This window comes from Eriocheir sinensis, chromosome 70 (genome assembly GCF_024679095.1).
Source record: "Eriocheir sinensis breed Jianghai 21 chromosome 70, ASM2467909v1, whole genome shotgun sequence".
In the NCBI taxonomy this organism is placed as follows: Eukaryota; Metazoa; Arthropoda; class Malacostraca; order Decapoda; family Varunidae; genus Eriocheir; species Eriocheir sinensis.
This window is the reverse complement of record NC_066578.1, coordinates 7172885-7195191: the sequence shown is the minus strand read 5'-3', so window position 1 is coordinate 7195191 and position 22307 is coordinate 7172885.

Sequence of the window (22307 nt, the reverse complement as noted above, 5' to 3'; positions counted from 1 at the left end):
TATGAGCCTAGTGATAGTTTGACAAGACTTCTGCACCGTGAACGCATAGAACACTCATAGGAACCCGACTAATATCCTCTGTGGACTTTGGGAATAGTTGTTGAGAGCCCAAAGCGTCTGAGAATGAGGGCCAATAGAGTGACATAAATACACGTTGCTTCACCTGGTTACCTTGGCAGCTAAGTCTATATACACCAAGTCAAGTCATACGCAGGTTTGTGGGAGGAGACACGGCCGAGGCGTGGTTTATGCGTGACACTGCTTGGAGCCAAACTAGAGAATGTAGAAACAGGGATTAAGAGAAAACGAAGAAAGGCGGACTAATTTAAATCAATCACTTCATCATGCCCTCCCTCACACCCCACACCGCCGTTTGTAGGCAATGGAATTACAGTCACGCAATAGCACAATAAAAAGACCTATTTTTTCGTCAGTGGCTTGCCTGAACGCGCTGTGAAAGGAGGCGAGAATGCACATCCAGAGTGCACATACGGCCCCAACTTTAGTCACCCCTGAACTGACGGTATTTTTTTTTTTTTTAGCTTCAAGTGACGTCATCCCGCTGCTCCGCCCCAAACCCGCCTCCTGCGCGTACCGGTCGCAGTTTTGAAGCAGAGTGACTTGACTTGGTATATAGAGACTTAGGTTGGCAGTGCATTTGTGTATGAAACGAGTGAGAAAAATCATAATAGGAAAGAATTAAGAGCACGGAGTTATTTCTCACTCTGATTCCTTGATTATTCTGACCTTCAAAAGCACTCTTCCCCCGAGGATGTTTAGTCGCCTGCTTAATGAAGGAGTGGGCGAATAATGAGCATAATTACAATAAAAGAAAAAAATAACTTGAATATATGAGTCTCCCTTGAAAATATTACATTCTCTTTGATGAGCTAGAGAGTTGCCTCATTTACCTTTTTATACAAACTTTATGTAAACTTTCTTCTGTGTATTGTTTTGTTTTTATTTTTCTATATTATCTTTTGTTGTTGATCAATAGCAGTATCTATCTGTCTATTTCTTTATCTCTCTATCTATCTATATTATTTTGTTATTACGTGTTTTCTTATATATCTCTTTTTTTTTCTATTTTTCTTTTCTTTTGTATTTATCTTTATTTATTTACATATTATTCTGTTATCATCACGTGGTTTAAGTCACTGAATATCTACTTTTTTTTCTTTTCACGGATTTAGTTCTTTAGTATTATCGCTGGAAGTATATTTTTTGTTTCACAGTATATGAGGCGGTGGCCGAGTGGTCAGCGTACGAGGGTGGTGAGCCCAAGCACCCAGGTTCGAGTCCCACCGATGCCCGCTGACAATTTTCAACCATCTCGAGTGTCGGAACAATTTTCAACCATATGGAGTGTTGGAACAATTTTCAACCATATGGAGTGTCGGAAAATTACCCACATGCTACCCAGATCTTCACTCAACCCTAACTTCAGCGACTTCGGGCAAATGGAGCACCGGGGGGCAGCATGGGCCAAAGCGAGAGTCATACACCACGGCAGCACTATAAATAAAATCCGCTTGCGCCACTAACGGACTGGGGTCGTCTGCGAGATACCCCAAGAAGGCTTACCGGCGCTATGGGCAGGACATACAAAAATATACTGAAGAAGCGTCCTTTCCTCTTCCTTTTCTTCCTTCCAGACATTCTCTTTCTCTTCAGCTTTTTTCTCTTCGCTTTTAACACTTTTTAACACACGAAGGGAAATATGAGGTAAATTGCCTTCATTCTTTCTTCTCTTTAAAAACGCGCGTCATTTATGAACCCGAGTTGCTAATACGGCTTTTTTATATATCTTTATTATCTCTTATTTTTTATTATTTTTTTAGCCGAGATAACTTTGTCGTCACACTACTTGGCTTAATAACGTCATGTGTTTAGCGTAATGCGTAATAACGTAATTCTTTGCACACTTGTAATTTTCTCCTCCTCTGACGCTGTTTATTTTTTTCGTTCCTTCTTTTTCATCTCTCGTAAAGCGCTGTAATTGAAATTCTCACTCTTCTTTTTCATGAGTGTGTTTGTTGCGTGACTAAATGTTTGTGTTTGTGCATTATCTAAATATATTTATTATTTTTCTTATACTTTTGTCTTTGTTTATTTTCCTATATCGTTTAGACTTCCTACTGAATGTCTGACTACGTGATTTGATTATGTGGCGGAGATGAGCACAGAGGCCACGCGTAGTTATAGTGTATGCCCTCAACTTTACCTTACCTTCCCTTCCTTCATCTTCAATAGAAATCCCCAAACTCCTCCTCCTCCTCCTCGTCCTCTTCCTCCTCTTCCTTTTCTCCGTCTGTTCCTCCTTTTACTCCTTCAATTCCTACTCTTCTTCTTCTTCTCCATTTTCATCCCATTCTTCTTTTCCTCTTCTTCCTCCTCCTCTTTTTCTTCCCTCTCCTCTTCCTACCTATCCCCTCCTTTTCTCCTCTTCCTCCTCCATTTCTTTACCCCTATCACAAATCACAATATTCTTCCCCTTCCCTCCTCCTCCTCTGTCTGCAGCATCTCCATCTTCCTCCCCTCTTCTCTTCTCTTCTCTTTCCTATTCTTTTCTCTTCTCTTCTCTCCTTTCCCCTCCTCTCTCTTCCCCTCTCCTCCTCCTCCTCCTCCTGCAGCAGCCTCTCCATCTTCCTCCCCTAAGCCTTCTCTCTATCGCCTGTCTCTCTCCCTCCCGCAGGCTCGTAATGGACACTCATCAAAGGAAATATGAGCTAAATTGCCTAACTTGTTCCCATGTCTTAAGGTAAAACGGTTACGAAGTTAGGATTCTCTCTCTCTCTCTCTCTCTCTCTCTCTCTCTCTCTCTCTCTCTCTCTCTCTCTCTCTCTCTCTCGTTAATTATGCTTTGATTATGCCGTTAGTTTCAATGATCAACCTCGTGCTTGTGTGAGTGAGTGTGTGTGTGAGTGTGTTTCAGGATCTCCCCAGACCGTATTATCTTCTCAAGAGGCGGCACTTCACTATGAATTATCCCTCTCCGCTTTCACGAGTTTCTCCTTCACCAAGAAACGAGGCTCAACACTCTCCTGCCTCCCTCTCACTAACCCACCTCTCCTTCCATCACTTCCTGCTTCACCAAGAAATAAGTCCCACCACTCTTCTTCCCTCTCTCCTCGCCTCTCGTTGGGGCGGTGGCTAAGCGGTTAGTGGGCGGGCACGGCGTCTAGGAGGATTCGGGTTCGCGTCCCGCCCGCTGCCACAAACTGGGATTTTTCAGTCACCGCCGAGTGGCCTTAAAAAAAAAGAGACAAAAATCCCCCTTCACTAAGAAATAAGGTTCTCCACTCTCCTTCTTCCTTCTCCCTAACCCAACTCTCCTTCCATCATTTCCTCCTTCACTAAGACATAAGGTTTCTCCCTCTCCTTCTTCCTTCTCCCTAACCCAACTCTCCTTCCATCATTTCCTCCTTCACTAAGACATAAGGTTCACCACTCCTTCCTTCTCCCTAACCCACCTCTCCTTCCATCACCCCCTCCTTCACTGAGACATAAGGTTTCTCCCTCTCCTTCTTCCTTCTCCCTAACCCACCTCTCCTCGCCTCGCTTTGCTTCCGTTCCTCTCTTGTACAGGCGAGATATTGGCCACTTATCTCGCAGCTGAGGCGGAAGGCAGTGGCTGAGGCTATACAGAGTCCAATTAGCGTCAGGCCTCTGTGTTTCATCCGCTCCGCCTTCCTGTTCCTGAGAGACGCTTCCGGGTGTGTAGAAGCTGCTATCTATGGTTTTTAGGCGACGTAGTAATAATATAGGAAAGAAAATGACGATTCCCACCTCAATGTTAACCTTTCCAGACTTCTAACATCAGGACTGGTCGCTAAATCTGCGTTTCTTGGACCAACTAACGACGCAAGTAGCAGTAATAGTAGTAACGTAGTAATAATAGAGGAGGGAAAATGTTATCCCAGGGTCAGTATTAACTTTTAGAAACTTCCAACCTCAGTGTTAATCCCTAAATCTGAGTTCCTTTGACCAAGTAACGACGCAAGTAGCAGTAATAGTAGTAACGTAGTAATAATAGAGGGAAAATGTTATCCCAGCGTCAGTATTAACTTTTAGCGTCGTATTACAAGACATATCGCAGCCCAAGAACACATATTTGACAAGGCTTTCGTAGGAGTTGTGGGCATTTCCAGGGGTAGTTTGATGACCCTGGTGGTAGTGTGAGTCTTCTTCTGTACCGTGAACCTGAAGAAACACTCATTAGAACCTGACTGACCCCCTCTTTGACCTTTAGAAATAGCTGATGTGAGAACTGAAAGTGGCTTACAATACCGACTTTAGAGACTTCCAACCTCAGTGTTAATCCTTAAATCTGAGTTCCTTTGACCAAGTAACGCCGCATGAGTGTCTCGCCAACCCAAGGCTTGTGTAAACGTTGTCCCTCTCTGCCCGGGTCTGTCAGTGCAGGAGGCGGCTGGCGCTCTCCTCTCCGGGCGGCTGCGTTAGCTTCCAATAGCAAAGGGAGCTGCTCTGAGCCGTACTGAAAAGCAGACGTTAATGGAGTTGATATTGGAGAGGCGTGTTCCCTGGGACAAGTCACGCAGCCCAAACACCATTAGGCAGAAGCGGAGACTGTGCCGTGAGACGCTGCAGTCGGGGCCTCACACCCTACGCGGGGGGGCAAAGACCGTGCAGCAGAAGGGACGAGCGGGGAGACTATGTTAATTGTCTTCAAAGCGAGTACATGGGACGTTATCTCACTCGATTCGACGAAGAGGATATCATGGGCGGTTTTACAAGACAATTTCGACATTATCTATTTAAAAAGGTTAAAGAGGGGGTTAATCGAGTTTTAATGAGTGTTCTTTTAGGTTCACGGTACAGAGGAAGGCTCAGACTACCACCAGGGTCATAAAAGTACCCCTGGAAATGCCCTAAACGCCCTCGAAAGACTAGTAAATTACGTGTTCTTGGGCGCAGAAATGTTTAAAAATATGGCCCTCACACCCTACGCGGGGGGGCAAAGACCGTGTAGCAGAAGGGACAAGCGGGGAGACTATGTTAATTGTCTTCAAAGCGAGTACATTGGACGTTATCTCACTCAATTCGACGAAGAGGATATCATGACATTGGTCGTATTATAAGACATTTCGCCGCCCAAGAACACATATTTGACAAGGCTTTCGTAGGAGTTGTGGGCATTTCCAGGAGTAGTTTTATGACCCTGGTAGTAGTGTGACCCTTCCTCTGTACCGTGAACCTAAAGAAACACTTATTAGAACCCGATTGATCCCCTCTTTTACCTTTAGAAATAGATGATGTGAGAACTACAAGTGCCTTCTAATACCGACTACATGGGGCGGTATTAAAAGATACTTTCGCTTTTCACATTATCCATTTCTAAAGGTTAAAGAGGGGGTTAATCGGGTTCTAATGAGTGTTTTTACAGGTTAATTTCTTCTAAGGTTAATTTCTTCTAAGGTTAATTTCTTCTAAGGTTAATTTCTTCTAAGGTTAATTTCTTCTAAGGTTAATTTCTTCAAAGGTTAATTTCTTCTAAGGTTAATTTTTCTAAGGTTAATTCGTATTCCCTCCCTCGACTCCCTCCCTCCCTCCCTCCCGCGCTGCGCTTCGGAATTTTCATTTAATCGATGGAAATTTCTTTACACAATAAACGCCGCAATATTTTCCCGCCTTGCTTTTCCGCACTTGGTGAAGCAGATTAATTAAATTGCTCACCGCGGCCACGCCAGTCAACGGCCCGCCGCCACCACACGCGGACCCTCCCAGCACACACACACACACACACACACACACACACACACACACAGACACACACACACAAAGATAAGAAAAGAAAAGAATAAAACGATTAGACAGAGAAATGAGAGTATAAATGGCTGGGTAGATACACACACACACACACACACACACACACACACACACACTCTCTCTTTCTCTCTCTCCCTCTTATACACACACACAAAAAAAAGAGAAAAAGGATTAAAGAGAGAAATTCGAGTATAAACAGCTAGATAGATAGATAGATAGTAACAGTAGCACACACACACACACACACACACACACACACACACACACACACACACACACACACACACACACACACACACACACACACACACACACACACACGCCCCCTCCCCACGCCGCCACGGACGAAATATGTGTTAAAATATTTAGAGCACGTAAGGCTTTGTTATACTCAATATTAATAATTGTTCGAAGGCCAATTTGTTTTCGTGAGTTGAGAGGCTTCAAAACAGCGGCCCGACCCGACGTACTGAAATGGAGAGAGAAAATATTAGTAAAAAAACCGTAGATAAGAATGTGAGTATGGTAAGGTAAGGTAAGGTAAGGTAAGGTAAGGTAAGACATTAGCAAAGAAACGGTGCCCCGACCCGACGTACTGCCGCTCCCTCCGCTGAAATGGAGAGAGAAAATATTAGTAAAAAAAAACGTAGATAAGAATGTGAGTATGGTAAGGTAAGGTAAGGTAAGGTAAGGTAAGATAAGGTAAGACATTAGCAAAGAAACAGCGGACCGACCCGACGCACTGCCGCTCCCTCCGCTGAAATGAAGAGAGAAAATATTAGGAAAAAAAAAATACGTAGATAAGATTATAAGAATGTGAATTTCGTAAGGTATGGAAAGGTAAGGTAAGGTAAGACATTAGCATAAAAACAGAGGACCTCCCCGACGCACTGCCGCTCCCTCCGCTGAAATGAAGAGAAAATATTAGGAAAAAAAAAAAACGTAGATAAGATTATAAGAATGTGAATATCGTAAGGTATGGTAAGGTAAGGTAAGATAAGATAAGGTAAGACATTAGCAAAAAAATAAAAACATAAAATAAAATAAATAAATAAATAAACAACAGCGGACCGCCCAGATGTACCGCTGAAATAAAGAAAGAAAATATTATGGAAAAAAACGTGAATAATAATATTGGTATGGTAAGGTAAGGAAAGGTAAGATAAGGTAAGACATTAGCAACAACAGCATCAAGAAGAAAGTGGCTCAGTATAGAAGAGGAGATAAAAGATAAAGAACTTAATATCTCACGTACCTAAATACTCTCTCTCTCTCTCTCTCTCTCTCTCTCTCTCTCTCTCTCTCTCTCTCTCTCTCTCTCTCTCTCTCTCTCTCCTTTTTTTCAATTTCTTCCTTATTCTTTCATTCCTTCTTTCTTTCTCTTATTTGGTTTTCTTTCTCTCTTTCTTTTTTATTTCTTTTTCCCTTTTCTTCCTCTCTCTCTCTCTCTCTCTCTCTCTCTCATTATCTTACACAAATAAAGGTCTTCAATATTTCATTCCAGGCGGGGCGGGAAGGGCGACGTTTTTGTTGATACAGCATAATAACCAGGTCTTCTTGCCTCTATCGGGGGTGGTGGGGGTGGGGGGGGGGTGCAGCAGGGGGGAGGGGCATGGGGGGAGGAGGGAGGGAGGGAAAGGGATAGATAGATGGATAGATAGATAGACAGGGGCAGTGATTAGCGGGCTTTCTCTCTCATTATTTTTTTTTTTTTTTGCCTTTGAGCTGCTTCCTTTACTGTGAAAAAATAGATAGATAGATAGATAGGTAAAGAGATATAATAATAGAGTTAATAGATATATGGATATTTATCTTTTGAAACAGATTTTTAACGAGAGACTGTTTGATGTCATACTGTATCGCAGTTATTATTATTATTATTATTATTATTATTATTATTATTATTATTATTATTATTATTATTACTACTATTACTACTACTACTACTACTACTTCTTTCATTCTTCCTTTCCTTCTTTTTTTTCTGCTTTTTATTTTTCTTCCTCTTATTCTTCATTTTTCTTTTCCTCTTCCTTTCCTTTCCTTTTCATTTTCCTTTTTTTTTCTCTTCCTTTCTTTTCTTCCTCTCCTCCTCTATTTCTTCTTTATCTCATCATTAACATTATCATCATCACCACCATCACCATCACCAATCCACTGGTATACCCCTCAACATACCACAATATACCAATTTTCATCCCGACCCTTTACAAACACCAGCAACACACTTATTAACACTCCCAAACCCTAACACGCATCAACCCCTCCACCCACACAAGCAGCAGTAAGCAAAATCTACAAGAGGTGGCGGAAGAGCGGAGTGGGCGAGACCGGTACTGCGGGGCGGAAGCCAGGCCTGTTCCGCGCTTGTCTCTGGAGCACCACTCTGGACCACTCGAGGGGCCAAGGAGTGTTATTTTCAGCGGCTGCAGGAGGAAGCGTAGGAGGAGGAGTGGGTGGTAGGAGGTGGTAGAGGCCATTACTGTCACCCACACGCCACTAACTCCCGTCCACTCCCACTCTGGCTGTTCTCTCCCTCTTGTTTTTATTCGTCGGAGTTGTATTAACATGGCGCGCGGTCACAAGTTATGCCGCCGCCGCCGAGCGCTTCCCCCTTCCCGCCCAGGCCATTCCAGCGGCGGTGTGTGAGGCGGCGGCGGCGGTGGTGTTACGCTGTGCCGTTTTCTCTGTCTCTGTCTCTGTCTCACTTATTTTTTTTACAGTTTTTGTTGAATATTTTTGCGATTTCTCTTTTTTTTTGTTAATGTTTGTTGTATGTGCTTTCCTTTCTCTCTCTCTCTCTCTCTCTCTCTCTCTCTCTCTCTCTCTCTCTCTCTCTCTCTCTCTCTCTCTCTCTCTCTCTCTCTCTCTCTCTCTCTCTCCCTATGTATCTAGTTTTCTCTGCCTATTTCTCTTTCTCTCTCTCTCTCTAATTATTTCTCTCTATATTTATCTGTGTATTTCTCTCTCTCTCTCTCTCTCTCTCTCTCTCTCTATGTATCTAGTTTTCTCTGCCTATTTCTCTTTCTCTCTCTCTCTCTAATTATTTCTCTCTATATTTATCTGTGTATTTCTCTCTCTCTCTCTCTCTCTCTCTCTCTCTCTCTCTCTCTCTCTCTCTCTCTCTCTCTCTCTCTCTCAATGGGTCCTCCTTCCCTGCTCTTTGATTCGTTGACTTAATAATGTGAATACGTCAGGGTCTATTTATCTCTATATTTAGTTCCATCGCTTTCAGACTTTAGTAAAAAAAAAAAAAAAAAAAAAACAAATGGAAAGCGTCTATTTTCTGGCATGATTTTACTGTCACCGTCATCATAATACTTCTGCAGGGAGTGTAATTAAATTTTATTCCTTCATTATGGCGTTGCACATATAGCGAATAAAAAATACGCTTCAGCCGCCCGCGTATACTCTCAGGGCGGCCATTACGCAGGGAATGAGAGCGTTCCAGACTGGGTCGCCTCTATTAGCACTGGAGTTCATTCCTCTGTGATTGCTTTCATCCCAAGTCTCCCGCCACCCCAGGGCCACGCATAGAGCAGGCTGCTTAACCCCTCACCGAGCCCCGCCCTCTCCTGTCCTTCCTCTCTCTTCCTTTCCCATCCCTTCCCGCTGCTCCTTCCCTTCCCTTTCCTTCTCGCTCCTTCTCTTCCCATTCCTTCTCTTCTCTTCCCTTCCCTTCTCTTCCCTTCCTTTCCCTTCCCTTCCCTTCTCTTCCATTCTCGCTCCTTCTCTTCCCATTCCTTCTCTTCTCTTCCCTTTCCTTCTCTTCTCTTCCCTCTCCTTTCCATTCCCTTCCCTTTCAGCCTCACCCCTTTCCAACCGCCCACACCCCTTCCCTTCACCTCCCGCCTCTTCCCTTCCCTTCACCCCCTTCCCGCAGTCTGCAATCTGGCAATCTGAAGACGGACAGATTTTCGGGGTATCCAGAACTATTGTCTAGCGTGTTGGGTTGCGGGGCTTTAGACAATCTGGAGCAGCGTTTCTTAACCTGATATCCTGGAAGTCATTATCGAGGCTGCTGTGAATGAGCCAAGCAATGCTATACGTCTGGGGAGTAAGTTCGGCATTGCTTAAGGACTGACTGACTCTATAGAAAACACTTACAAGGGGTCGTGTTATAAGACATTTCGTGGCCCAAGAACACCTATTTGACAAGGCTTTCGTAGGAGCTTGGGGCATTTCCAGGGGTAGTTTTATGACCCTGGTGGTAGTTTGACCCTTCCTCTGTACCGTGAACCTGAAGAAACACTCATTAGAACCCGACTGACCCCCTCTTTGACCTTTAGAAATGGCTGATCTGAGAAGCGAGAGAGTCTTAAAATACGACCCCTAATGTATTAACACCATATTTTGTGACTGGTTTTGAGAGTTCATATCTTCGATCCCATATTTTTTTGGAGACTCAACAAAATACATCAGCACAAAGCATTTACAGTTTGCTTTAGATAGGAAATGCCAGTAAGTCGTTGCCACCTGCTCCTGACGTTTGATAAGCCTTCCGCATGTCAGATCAGTCAGAGGGCTTTGTTTGATGTTCTGTGTTGAAGGTTTGTGATGATTTCCGTAAAAGACAGCAGACGAGAACTTCCGTGTTTGAAGATCCGTCAATACTTACATGTTTCTGATGGTTACCGAGTGGCCGAAGATCAACATTATTAAATTTTTTATAGTGAAGGAAACAGCTCAAGGGTAAAACTAATGAAAAGAAAGGCCGCTAGAAACAAAGCCTTACGGTATCATTTTGGACTTCGACTGTGTTTAGAAGGTTTCGAATGCCACTAAATGAAAATGGGGAGATACAAAGCTAATTCCAAAGCTAATATTGGGAATCTAAGCGCATTCAAAGAGGAGAAAGGTACTGATATAAACACTCCGATTCTCAACAGACAGAATCAGCCAGGCCATTGTGTTTAGAATGCTTCGAAGGCTGATCAAATGCTACTCAATGAAAATAAGGAGATACAAAGCTATTTCCAAAGCTAATATTGGGAATCTAAGCGCATTCAAAGAGGAGCAAGGTACTGATATAAACACTCCGATACTCAACAGACAGAATCAGCCAGGCCATTGTGTTTAAAATGCCACATATGTGAATCAAATACTACTCAATGAAAATAGGAGGTTCCGAAGCCGTTGCCGAAGCTATTATGTTGGATCTAAGCGCCTATAGAGTGGAGAACCATACTGCCCTAAACACCCCGAGACATAACAGTTAAAAGCATCCAAAACCAACTGCGTACTGAACAAGAGGATTCAATATTATTCAACTGAGCAGAGGAGCGCACCCCACCCCCTCACACACAAACCCACGCACACACTAACACATTCTTTATCCCCTTCAAAAGCCCTCAACATCGTCCCTCGCCAGCACTCAGTTCAAGTATTTCAATTTCGTTATGCCCAAACAGACGCTTTCCCCATTAAAGGCTTCAAACTTTTGCCTCTGTGCTCACGACTCTGTTTCTACTGTCTGTTTCCCTGGGCTTATCCTTTACCGTCCTAGCCCTTATGTTCCTGTCTATCCCGTCTGCATACTTGAACTCTCCGTCTCAACCGCGTCTTCCATACCGCGCAGTTCCCTTCTTTCTGTCCAATCTGTTCTTTATTTTCTGTCTCCCGCCCTTACTCTTTACCCGTCCTAGCCCTTATGTTCATGTCTGTCCCGTCTCCTTACTCTCACTCCCCGTCCCAACCTTGTCTTCCATACCGCCCTTCCCTTCTTTCCGTCCTATCTGTCGAAATGTTACCCTTTCCTAGCCCGTCCATTCCTTCTGTCTCGTCTTCCATGATTACTGTCCATCCCTTCTCCCTCCCTTCGCCTCCATCCTGCCTTCGTCCTTTAACCAGTCCTCGTCCTCGTCCGTATGATCCCTTCTCACCCGTCCTTACGACATAGATGCAAACATTCCTCGCAAATTAGCTGATGCACAGAGGACAAAGGTGGCCGGGAAAGAGAAAGATAGATAGATAGATAGAGATAGAGATAGATAGATAGAGAGAGAGAGAGAGAGAGAGAGAGAGAGAGAGAGAGAGAGAGAGAGAGAGAGAGAGGGGTAGGTCACATCTCTAGTTTCGCCTTGTTTCACTGTATATCTCTCTGTTTCCCTTCCAATACAGTTAATTCAAAATACCTAAATTTGTAGAAACGTTTCAACAATTACATACACGGCGTTTTAAGATCCATTGCGTCCTTTTATATATATTTTCGCTTTGTTTCCTTGTATTTCTCTGTTTCTGTGTCTCTGTCTGTCCTTCTCTCTCTCTTTCTATATCTTTCTCTGTCTGTCTGTCTGTCTGTCTCTCTCTCTCTCCCTCCCTCTATAACGCACTTTCACATATAAGCTTCGTGTATCTCGCTTCTTTTCCTTGTATTTCTCTGTCTCTGTGTCTCTGTCTGTCCCTCTCTCTCTCTTTTATGTCTTTTCTCTGTCTGCCTGTCTGTCTCTCTCTCCCTCCCTCTACAAAGTCCTTTCGCATATAAGCTTCGTGTATTAGCCAACAGTTCCTGGACGAGAGAGGGAAAAAAAAGTAGCATTAGAGAGCGATTCAACCGATTCCCGGAACTCGCCTTTTTGTCCCTACTCAGAAATTAATACTTATAATAAACAAACACGCGTGACTTGCTCTCAAAACTTATCACGGTTGAACTGACTGATTAGAAAGGTGTGTGTGTGTGTGTGTGTGTGTGTTTGTGTGTGAGTGTGACAGAGAGAGAGAGAGAGAGAGAGAGAGAGAGAGAGAGAGACAGGGAAACCAATGTCCAAATCCCTTTACCTCGAAAGACTAATTACAACGTCTAAAGCAAGTGTTCCGAGAAGCGTACAAGGGTCACATTAGGGACGCCGACGGGAGAGGGAGAGAGCTATGTTCAGATTCATCCGCTCATGGGATTTCAAGTAGCACGTCCAGATGTAGGGAATTCAAATAGATGTGTTGTATTAAATTTTAGCATGAGAGACTTGCTTCCATTGGTGGTAGATATTTCGTGCAGGAAGAGTCGAGAGAACAAATGGCACACGAATCCTCAAACAGATTTTAAGTCGACCGTCCAGATGTAGCGAATTCAAATAGACGTGTTGTATTAAGCATCAGACTTGCCTTCATAAGTGTTAGAAATCTCGTGCAGGAAGAGTCGAGAGAACAAATGGCATACGAATCCTCAAACAAATTTCAAGTCGACCTCAAGATGTAGGGAAGTTAAATCAACGTATTATATTTAACATCTGAGACTTGCTTGCGTTGGTGGTAGTAATCTGGTACAGCAGAGGAAGGGTCAAACTACCACCAGGGTCATAAAACTACCCCTGAAAATGCCCACAACTCCTACGAAAGCCTTGTTAAATGGGTGTGATTGGGCGCCGAAATGTTTAATAATATGACCGAGTGTTTCAAGGGGGCACCGAGCAAGAAGCCATAACACGGGTTGGCTTTATATCCGAAGCTGCCGATAAAAGAACGTTTGTCCCACTTATTTTCTCCGCCCGAACGATCCTCACTACGCTGAATCTTGCGCCTCAGTTGCCGTACATCGATTACCTCTAAAACCGAGAGCCATAAATAGGAAAAAAAGGTAAGAACGGCGATACAAATACACATTATATTGTCTGGGAAGGGAGTAATGGGATGGATGGATGGATGGATGGTGAGGTTACAGAAGCGAGACCAATGTAGCTTGAAAAAAAAGGAGTAACATGATCATAAAACAGATTAGCATGAACAAAAGTAGCGGAAAAAAGGAAGAAAACGCAATACAAATACACGTTCTATTGCCGGGAAGGGACGTACAGGGATGGACTGGATTTTGACGTTACAGAAGCAAGACAAAACAGTGTAGAATGAAAAAGAAAAGCATAGCATGAAGGAAAATAGTGGAAAAAAGGAAGAAAACACAATACAAATACACATTCTATTGTCGGGAAGGGACGTACAGGGATGGACTGGATTTTGACGTTACAGAAGCAAGACAAATCAGTGTAGAATGAAAAAATAAAAGATTAGCATGAGCAAAAATGGTGGAAAAAGGAAGAAAACACAATACAAATACACGTTCTATTGTCGGGAAGGGACGTACAGGGATGGACTGGATTTTGACGTTACAGAAGCGAGACAAATCAGTGTAGAATGGAAAAAGAAAATATTAGCATGAGCAAAAATAGTGGAAAAAGGAAGAAACTGCAATACAAATACACGTTCTATTGCCGGGAAGGGACGTACAGGGATGGACTGGATTTTAACATTACAGAAGCAAGACAAAACGGTGTAGAATGAAAAAGAAAATATTAGCATGAGCAAAAATAGTGGAAAAAGGAAGAAAACGCAATACAAATACACATTCTATTGCCGGGAAGGGACGTACAGGGATGGACTGGATTTTGACGTTACAGAAGCGAGACAAAACACTGTAGAATGAAAAAGAAAATATTAGCATGAGCAAAAATAGTGGAAAAAGGAAGAAAACGCAATACAAATACACATTCTATTGCCGGGAAGGGACGTACAGGGATGGACTGGATTTTGACGTTACAGAAGCAAGACAAAACGGTGTAGAATGAAAAAGAAAATATTAGCATGAGCAAAAATAGTGGAAAAAGGAAGAAAACGCAATACAAATACACATTCTATTGTCGGGAAGGGACGTACAGGGATGGACTGGATTTTGACTTTACAGAAGCGAGACAAAACGGTGTAAAATGGAAAAAGAAAATATTAGCATGAAGAGAAATAGTGGAAAAAGGAAGAAAACGCAATACAAATACACATTCTATTGTCGGGAAGGGACGTACAGGGATGGATTAGATTTTGCCAGAGATCCCCTGGCACTCTCTTACCCTGTTTCTCCCTTCCCCGGTCATCCATATATGTGTTTTGTATTTGGAGAGATTCCCTGCCACTCTCTTACCCTGTTTCTCCCTTCCCCGGTCATCCATATATGTGTTTTGTATTTGGAGAGATTCCCTGGCAATCTCTTACCCTGTCTCTCCCTTCCCCGGTCATCCATATATGTGTTTTGTATTTGGAGAGATTCCCTGCCACTCTCTTACCCTGTCTCTCCCTTCCCCGGTCATCCATATATGTGTTTTGTATTTGGAGAGATCCCCTGCCACTCTCTTACCCTGTTTCTCCCTCCCTTCCCCCGTCTCTTCCTTCCCTCCGTCGCTCCCTCTCTTGTTTCCCTTCCCTCCTAACCCCCGTCCTTCCCGTCCCCAGTCGCTCCCTCTACCTTCCCTCCCTTTCCTCCTCACCCTCTTCCCCCGTCCTTCCTCGTGGCTTGAAGGCGGTCGGGTCAGAGCGGGCATCGCCTTTCATCCGGCGCATTATTGGGAAGAATATTTCCTGGGCGAGACCCGAGGCGGCGGCAGCAGATTCCTTCTTCCCCGGGTGTCGATAATCAATAACACGCTCATGGGGCACTAAAAAGCCTCTCAGTGTAAGCCCAGTGCGAGGCGTGGCTGTGTGTGTGGTGGAGGTGGTGGGGGTGGGGGGGAAGGGGAGCTGTGTATGTGTGTGTGTGAGGGAGGGAGGGGGTTCTGTGTGTGTGTGTGTGTGTGTGTGTGTGTGTGTGTGTGTGTGTGTGTGTGTGTGTGTGTGTGTGAGTGTGTGTGAGGGAGGGAGGGGGTTATGTTTGTATGTGTGTGTGGAGGGGGGAGAGAGGTGTGTGTGTTTGTGTGTGTGTGTGTGTGTGTGTGTGTGTGTGTGTGTGTGTGTGTGTTTCTTTTATGGACCTTACAATTTTTTTCGTCAATAAAGCATCTATCTATCTGTCTATCCATCTATCTATCCGTGTGTGTGTGTTTGTTTTTTCGTGTTTATTTTATAGAACTTGTGAATATGTGGTCAATAAAATAAATCTATCTATATCTATCTATCTGTGTGTGTGTGTGTGTGTGTGTGTGTGTGTGTGTGTGTGTGTGTGTGTGTGAGGTGGGTGGTTCGGCCTCACTATTCAAAGAGTCCCTAGCGCACACCTAACTTAAGGAAGGGAGGGGACGGTAGTAAAAATATCATAACGGAAGAGTGGCGAGCGGTGTCTAAAACTTCCCCTCCAGACGAAAAAAAAAACGTTTCTCAATTGAATACACAGAGATGCTGGGAAGGAAACGTTTGGGCCCTGCGTGGAAAGACTTGTAGAGAATTTATTTATTATTTTTTTACAGTAAAGGCAATAATTCAAGGGCAAAAATAAAAGAAGAAAACAGTAAAAAAAAATAAAGAAAAAAATAAAAAACGCGATAATTGACTATGTTGAGAGATGCTGGGAAGGTTTCGGCTCCGCGTGGCAAGACTGTTATTGAGAATTTATTGATTATTTTTTCTACAGTAAAGGAAACAGTTCAAGGGCAAAAAAATAAAAGAAGAAAACAATAATAAAAAAAACAACAACCCGCGATAATTGAATATGTTGAGAGATGCTGGGAAGGTTTCGGCCCCGCGTGGCAAGACTGTTGTAGAGAATTTATTTATTATTTTTTTTACAGTAAAGGAAACAATTCAAGGGCAGAAATAAAAGAAGAAAACAGTTAAGAAAAAAAAAAAAGCCCGCGATAATTGACTATGTTGAGAGATGCTGGGAAGGTTTCGGCTCCGCGTGGCAAGACTGTTGTAGAAAATTTATTTATTATTTTTTTTTTTTACAGTAAAGGAAACGGTTCAAGGGAAAAAATAAAAGAAGAAAACTAATGAAAAAAAAAGCCCGCGATAATTGACTATGTTGCGGATTTAAGTGACAGGTTCGATAATAGGATTGCTATAATGTTAGTTCTCTTGAGTGTTTTTTTTCCTGTTCTTTTTTTTTCTCTTTCTTTTTTTTCTTCATTTTCTTAACTTTTCTCATTTTCTTTTCCCTTTTTTTCTTTTTTCTTCTGCTTTTTCGTCCTCTTAATTTTCTGCTTTTCTTCTTTTCATATTTTTCTTCTTCATTTTCTCCTCTTTATTTCTTATTCTACTACTTTTTCTTCTCTTCATCTTTTTTTTACTCCTATTTCTTCTTCATCTTCTTCTTCTTCTTCTTTATCATCATCATCATCATCATCATCATCATCATCTGCTTCTTCTTCTCCTTCTCCAAACAATGCCTCTTCATCTTATTACTATTCATATTATTACTACAATCATTATTATCAACAATGCAACATATTATTAAGTTCGAAGTCATCTCTGGCAGAAGAGTGAAAGGGACAAGGGAACTGAATCTAGGCACAGAAATATTACATGACTTAAACGGCACAAAACAATTTCCCAGCCGGAGTTACAGCTTGTCGAGTAGGCGGGTGTGTGCACAGAAAGCCGCTCACTTCATCCGCGCCAGCACAAAACTGGCTCGTACAATACTTCCAGCCGGCGAGCGAGAGGGTGGCGAGCAATTCCCAAGATCTGAAAAAGCGAGTGGCTCCCCTTGACGAGTGGGAGGACGACGGTGTGCCTGGTATGACGATGAGGGTGTCTGACGGTGGTGTTGCTGCATGGTACACGAAGCTTGGCTCACGGTACGCTTGCAAGTCTTCCTGGAGGCGCTACACAAACTAGCCTTTTAGTGGTTATTCGTCCGTCAAGAAACCAATCATATCACATACATGTTTAGAAATGTTCGTTAGTGGTAAAAAGTACATCACTACATGCATCAGCGTTTTCGTGGTTACCCGTCCATCAAGAAAAACAATCATATCACATGCATGCTTAGAAATGTTCGTTAGTGGTAAAAAGTACATCACAACAACGGTGGCACTGGGGTGAAGAAACAGACGAGGGGCTAAACCTACGAAGAGGATGATAGTCTTGTTTTAACAGATGAAAAAACACTTGTACTACTACCATGAGTTGACTACTTTCGTGTATTGTTTATTTATACATATATTCCCCGTTTGGCCGCAAGAGGAAGTACTTTGAAGCGCCGAGACTGGTCAGTTTGTCGAAGGGGAAACGAACGCGATGTAAAGGAGGAAGAAAAATAGGCGTCCTCAACCTGGTTCAGTGAGGAGGAAAGCCTTTGTCCCTCCAGTCACGCTTTCCAATACAGATATCCGTGGACATACTTAAGGTGCTCCGTCAACCTGAAACACACGAGATCGATGCCAGGGGAAGCTGAGCCGCATAGTGGTGCCGCGGACGGGGCCTTCTGGAAGCTGCTGACGATCTTCCATCCGGCAATGAGTTTAGAGCAGCCGTAACCTTTAACTGTGAAGGTTTGTGAGGTTTGTCTTCCCTGTTCACTGCGGATTAACGGTTGAATCGGATAAATGATAAGGAGTATTATTTAGGGAAGAAGAAGAATAAAAGAAAACGAAGAAGAGGAAGAAGAACGGCTTGAATCTACTCACTGCTAAAAAGAAACTCCTGTAACACTAAACCCGGTAGCAGCGACGGGCCAAATTTCTGCCATGATATAAACCTCCCAAAATAGATGATGCATAAACTGATCACACTTGCGTTGATATATATTATGAAATGGCTTGCGTGAGTGATGATTCTTTCTCATTATTTTACTTAGAGGGGCCTTTAACCCAACCTAACCTAACCTAACCTAAGAAACATGACCTCCGCAGGTACCGGGTTAAAGGCTGGGAGACGCGGTGACCGATGTGTTTGCTCTCCCCGGCCAGCCGCTGATCAACTCTTCAAAACCTCTCATTATCCGGGGAACTACTGGCCGTGTGTTCATCTGGGACGGGGCGATGTTTGATCATGACTTTTTCACGAAGCCTTGATTTTAATATTACGGGAAGATTTTTGAGATATTCCGCGTTTCCTCATATGACAGACCTCTCTTTTGGCCTCACGTTCATTTTTCTTTTGTTCGGGCAGCGTCTAGAGGGATTTTGTTGTTGCTGGTTTTGTTTTTTTGTCCCTTGACCTGCCTCCCTTGATGTAGAAAAAAGACATCTAAATTCACCGTCCAGATCCTGTCTTAAAATTGTTTGTGATTCATTATCCGAGTGCAATGATATATATTCTATTTATATTGTACCTGATGTAGATGAGCTCTCTTCTTTAACGTGGTAGTGAGTAAAGAGCAAGTCTTGTCTGGCCCAAAATCTGAAAGTATTATAGTTTTACTGATGTTATAACTTTCAGTACGAGCTTCACTGCCTCTGTATATATTTTCCTTGTTTACAGTAAGGAGAAAAAAATTGTTTGTGATTCATTATCCGATTGCAATTATGTATATTCTATGCATACTCTTTCTTTTTTGGGAGCAGCGAGTAGCGGGCTTTTTTTTTGTTATTGTTTTGTTTTCTTTTGTGTGCCCTTGAGCTGCCTCCTTTGTTGTAAAAAAAAAAAAAAAAAAAAAAAAATCATATTGTACCAGATGTAGATGAACCCTCTTCTTAAACGTGGTAGTGAGTATAGAGCAAGTCTTGTCTGACCCAAAATCTGAAAGTATTATAGTTTTACTGATGTTATAACTTCCCGTACGAGCTTCACTGCCTCTCAATATATTTTCCTTGTTTACAGTAAGGAGAAAAAAAATAAAACTGTTCGTGTTCACCAGACTGAATCGTTGCATGAGCTTTACTTTATGCCTTTGCTAAAACAGAAGGTCTCGTTTTAACATAAAGTCCACAGCGGGTCTGACGCAAAATCGCGGAAGCTGTTGATTTCTCATTGGTAGAGGAAAGAAAAACTGTTACTCTAATAGACTTAATCTCTCAGTTTTGATAAGGCTTTTGGTGATTCTTACACACTGTTTCAGCCGGCATCGCATCTACCGTTTCAGCTTTAAGGGCATCGCACCTTCTTTGACTATTATATATATATTTTTTTCTTTTTTTTACGTCTTGGCCTATTGCGCCGGTAGGCTTCTTCCCGGTGGATCCTGATGGTCGGCCCCAAGGCTTCTTTCCGGTGGGGCCTGATGGTCGGCCCAGCCCGTTCTGGCGCAGGCGAGTGTTTATAGTGCAACTATTGTTCTTTCGGAGCATCCTCCTGAGCTCATTCTTAATCCTAGAATCTTAGGTCCGGGTTGATAGGTGGTCTTCGACAGGGTGTGGTTTTTAAGCCAGCCAAAAGCTGGAAAAACCCGCGCTCCAGGCTGGGGCGTGAACTCGTGTGTCCTCCTGAACACGAGCTATTACTCCTGACACTCAGCCACCGCCTCCCCATAATGATGTTTATAGTGCCGCTATCTTGCATTGGTTCATGCTGTCCTCCCGGAGCTCATCTTTAATCCTAGAATCTAGTGTCCGGGTTTATAGGTGGTCTTCTGGACAGCATGTGGGTAGTTTTAAGCCACTCGGAGGCGGCTGAAAAATCCTAGCTTGGTGGCACCGGGCGGGGATTGAACTCGCGTCGTCCTGAACGCGGCGCTGTCACGCTATTCATTCAGCCACCGCCTCCCTACTACTACTAAAAACGTTGTTCGTAGACAGAGACAGAGGAACAAAGAAGACGAGGGAAAGCCCTGAATACGATAAGGTCAGGGTGGGTTGGGTGGGATGGTTTTCTTAGAGAGCATCACACACTTCCCGTGATCACTATATATATCACTAAAAACATTGCCCTATACTGAACCAGAGACGTAGAAGCAAAGAAGGTGAAGGTAAGTCCAGAACACGGTCAGGTCAGGTCGGGTCGGGTTGGTTGGTTCTCTTAAGAGCATCAAGCACTTCACGTAATCATTATATACATTACTAAAAACATTACTCTATTCCGACCCTGAGAGCGAGAAACGAAGACGAAGGAAAGCCCAGAACGCGGCCAAGTCAGGTCAGGTCGGTTTGGGGAGGGCGAGTTGGTTATCTTGCGCGAAATATTGTTGGGCGCCGACCCTCGTTCATCAGGAAGAAACAGTTCAACGCCAAACACAACGATTTTTCCCCCGGCCAGCTGCTGCTTCTCCGCCGCGTTAAAGAAGCCTGACTAATTGGTTCCCCGTGTTGACCAGGTACACTCCGCCTGCCACGGCCCGGGAAGGTAACGACGCCACATTCACGTTACTCACTCATCAGGACAGACAGTCACGCAGGGAGTGTCCGATAGCAGGAGTCTCACCGATGATGGAAGATAGACTAGAAGATAAATATCCGATCGTGCCAGAGCTACCAGAGAATGACCGATCTCATGAGCCTTACCGATCATACCAGACAGAATTAAACAGAGAATTCCGATCTCATGAAACTAACTGATTATACCAGAGTTAAGGAGAGAATGTCCGATCACATGAGCCTTACCGATCATAACAGACAGATTTAAACAGAATAGCCGATCACACGAAACTAAATGATCATGCCAGAGTTAATCAGAGAATGCCCGATCGCACAAGCCTCAAAGATCATGCAAGAATTATACAGAAAATATCCGATCAAAATATATACTTGTGACTACCTGTAGCTAATTCAACACTGTATTTCCTATTAACAAGAAAGCCCCTTCTGAGAATAATACCCGATACCTTTTGTTTACTTGATGTTAATAAGCCAAAGCAGCTCAACGGCTCACGAAAAAGTTGATCATGTTTATTAACGATTAATATAAGAAAACTTTTGCATGTACTTATGATCATGAATAAGGAAGTAAATAATAAATGTTGCCAATGTTTCAAGTGCTCAAGCGGCTACCTCGGCGTTATGAAGCCTTAAGAAAGTTGTAGTGTTGACGAAGGATTACCTACGAGTATGAGTGGCCAGGAATAGAGCAGCGTTCCTAGTAACATATATATATAAATAATGATTACAGGAAATGTTTTAATGCTTTGGATGCGGAAAAGGCAGCTTCCTGGACGCTGGGAATATGTCATGACTAGTTGCGGAAATTATGTAAAAGTATGATCGTTATAAATGCATATTGAGAGGCTTACTATACTAAAAAAAAAAAAAAAAAAAAAAAAAAGTGAAAATAGTCTCATCTTCTTTTTCTTTCTTTTTTCCTTCCTTCCATCCTTCATTACTTCCTTCCTTCCTTGCTTTCTCATTTTCTTCTTTCCTTCCTTCCTTCCTTCTCTTCAACTAACTTTCTTTTCCTCTTCCTCTTTCTGTGTGTGTGTGTGTGTGTGTGTGTGTGTGTGTGTGTAACTGTGTAGGTCTGTATGCGTGTATGTGTGAGCGTATGTGTGCGTAAATAGAATCCGTGTAAACACTTCCAAGTCAATGTTCTGGAGACACTCGAGGAAAGGGACGAAAAATGTTTGGGAAAACGTTGCGTGTCAGGAGAGGCCCCAAAAAACGTTGGCGGTAAGGACTGACATAGCGAAGGACTCGGGGGAGAACAAAGGCCCAATAATAGCTTCGAGGAAAGACAGGAACGCCGCGGTCACGGGAAAATTGTTTGTATCCAAGTCTCGGGATTCTATTGGACAGCCAGCGAGCGAGAGGGAGGGAGGGAGAGAGGTCACGGCGAGGGCAGGAATTAACACCAAGCTTTTCTCTGTGTGTGTGTGTGTGTGTGTGTGTGTGTGTGTGTGTGTGTGTGTGTGTGATTCTCTCTCAGTCTTTCTCTTTCCTTCGATATATTTTTTCTTTTTTCTTTCTTTCTATCTTTCCTTCTTTCCGTCTGTCTGTCTTTCTCTATTTTCTTCCTTTTCT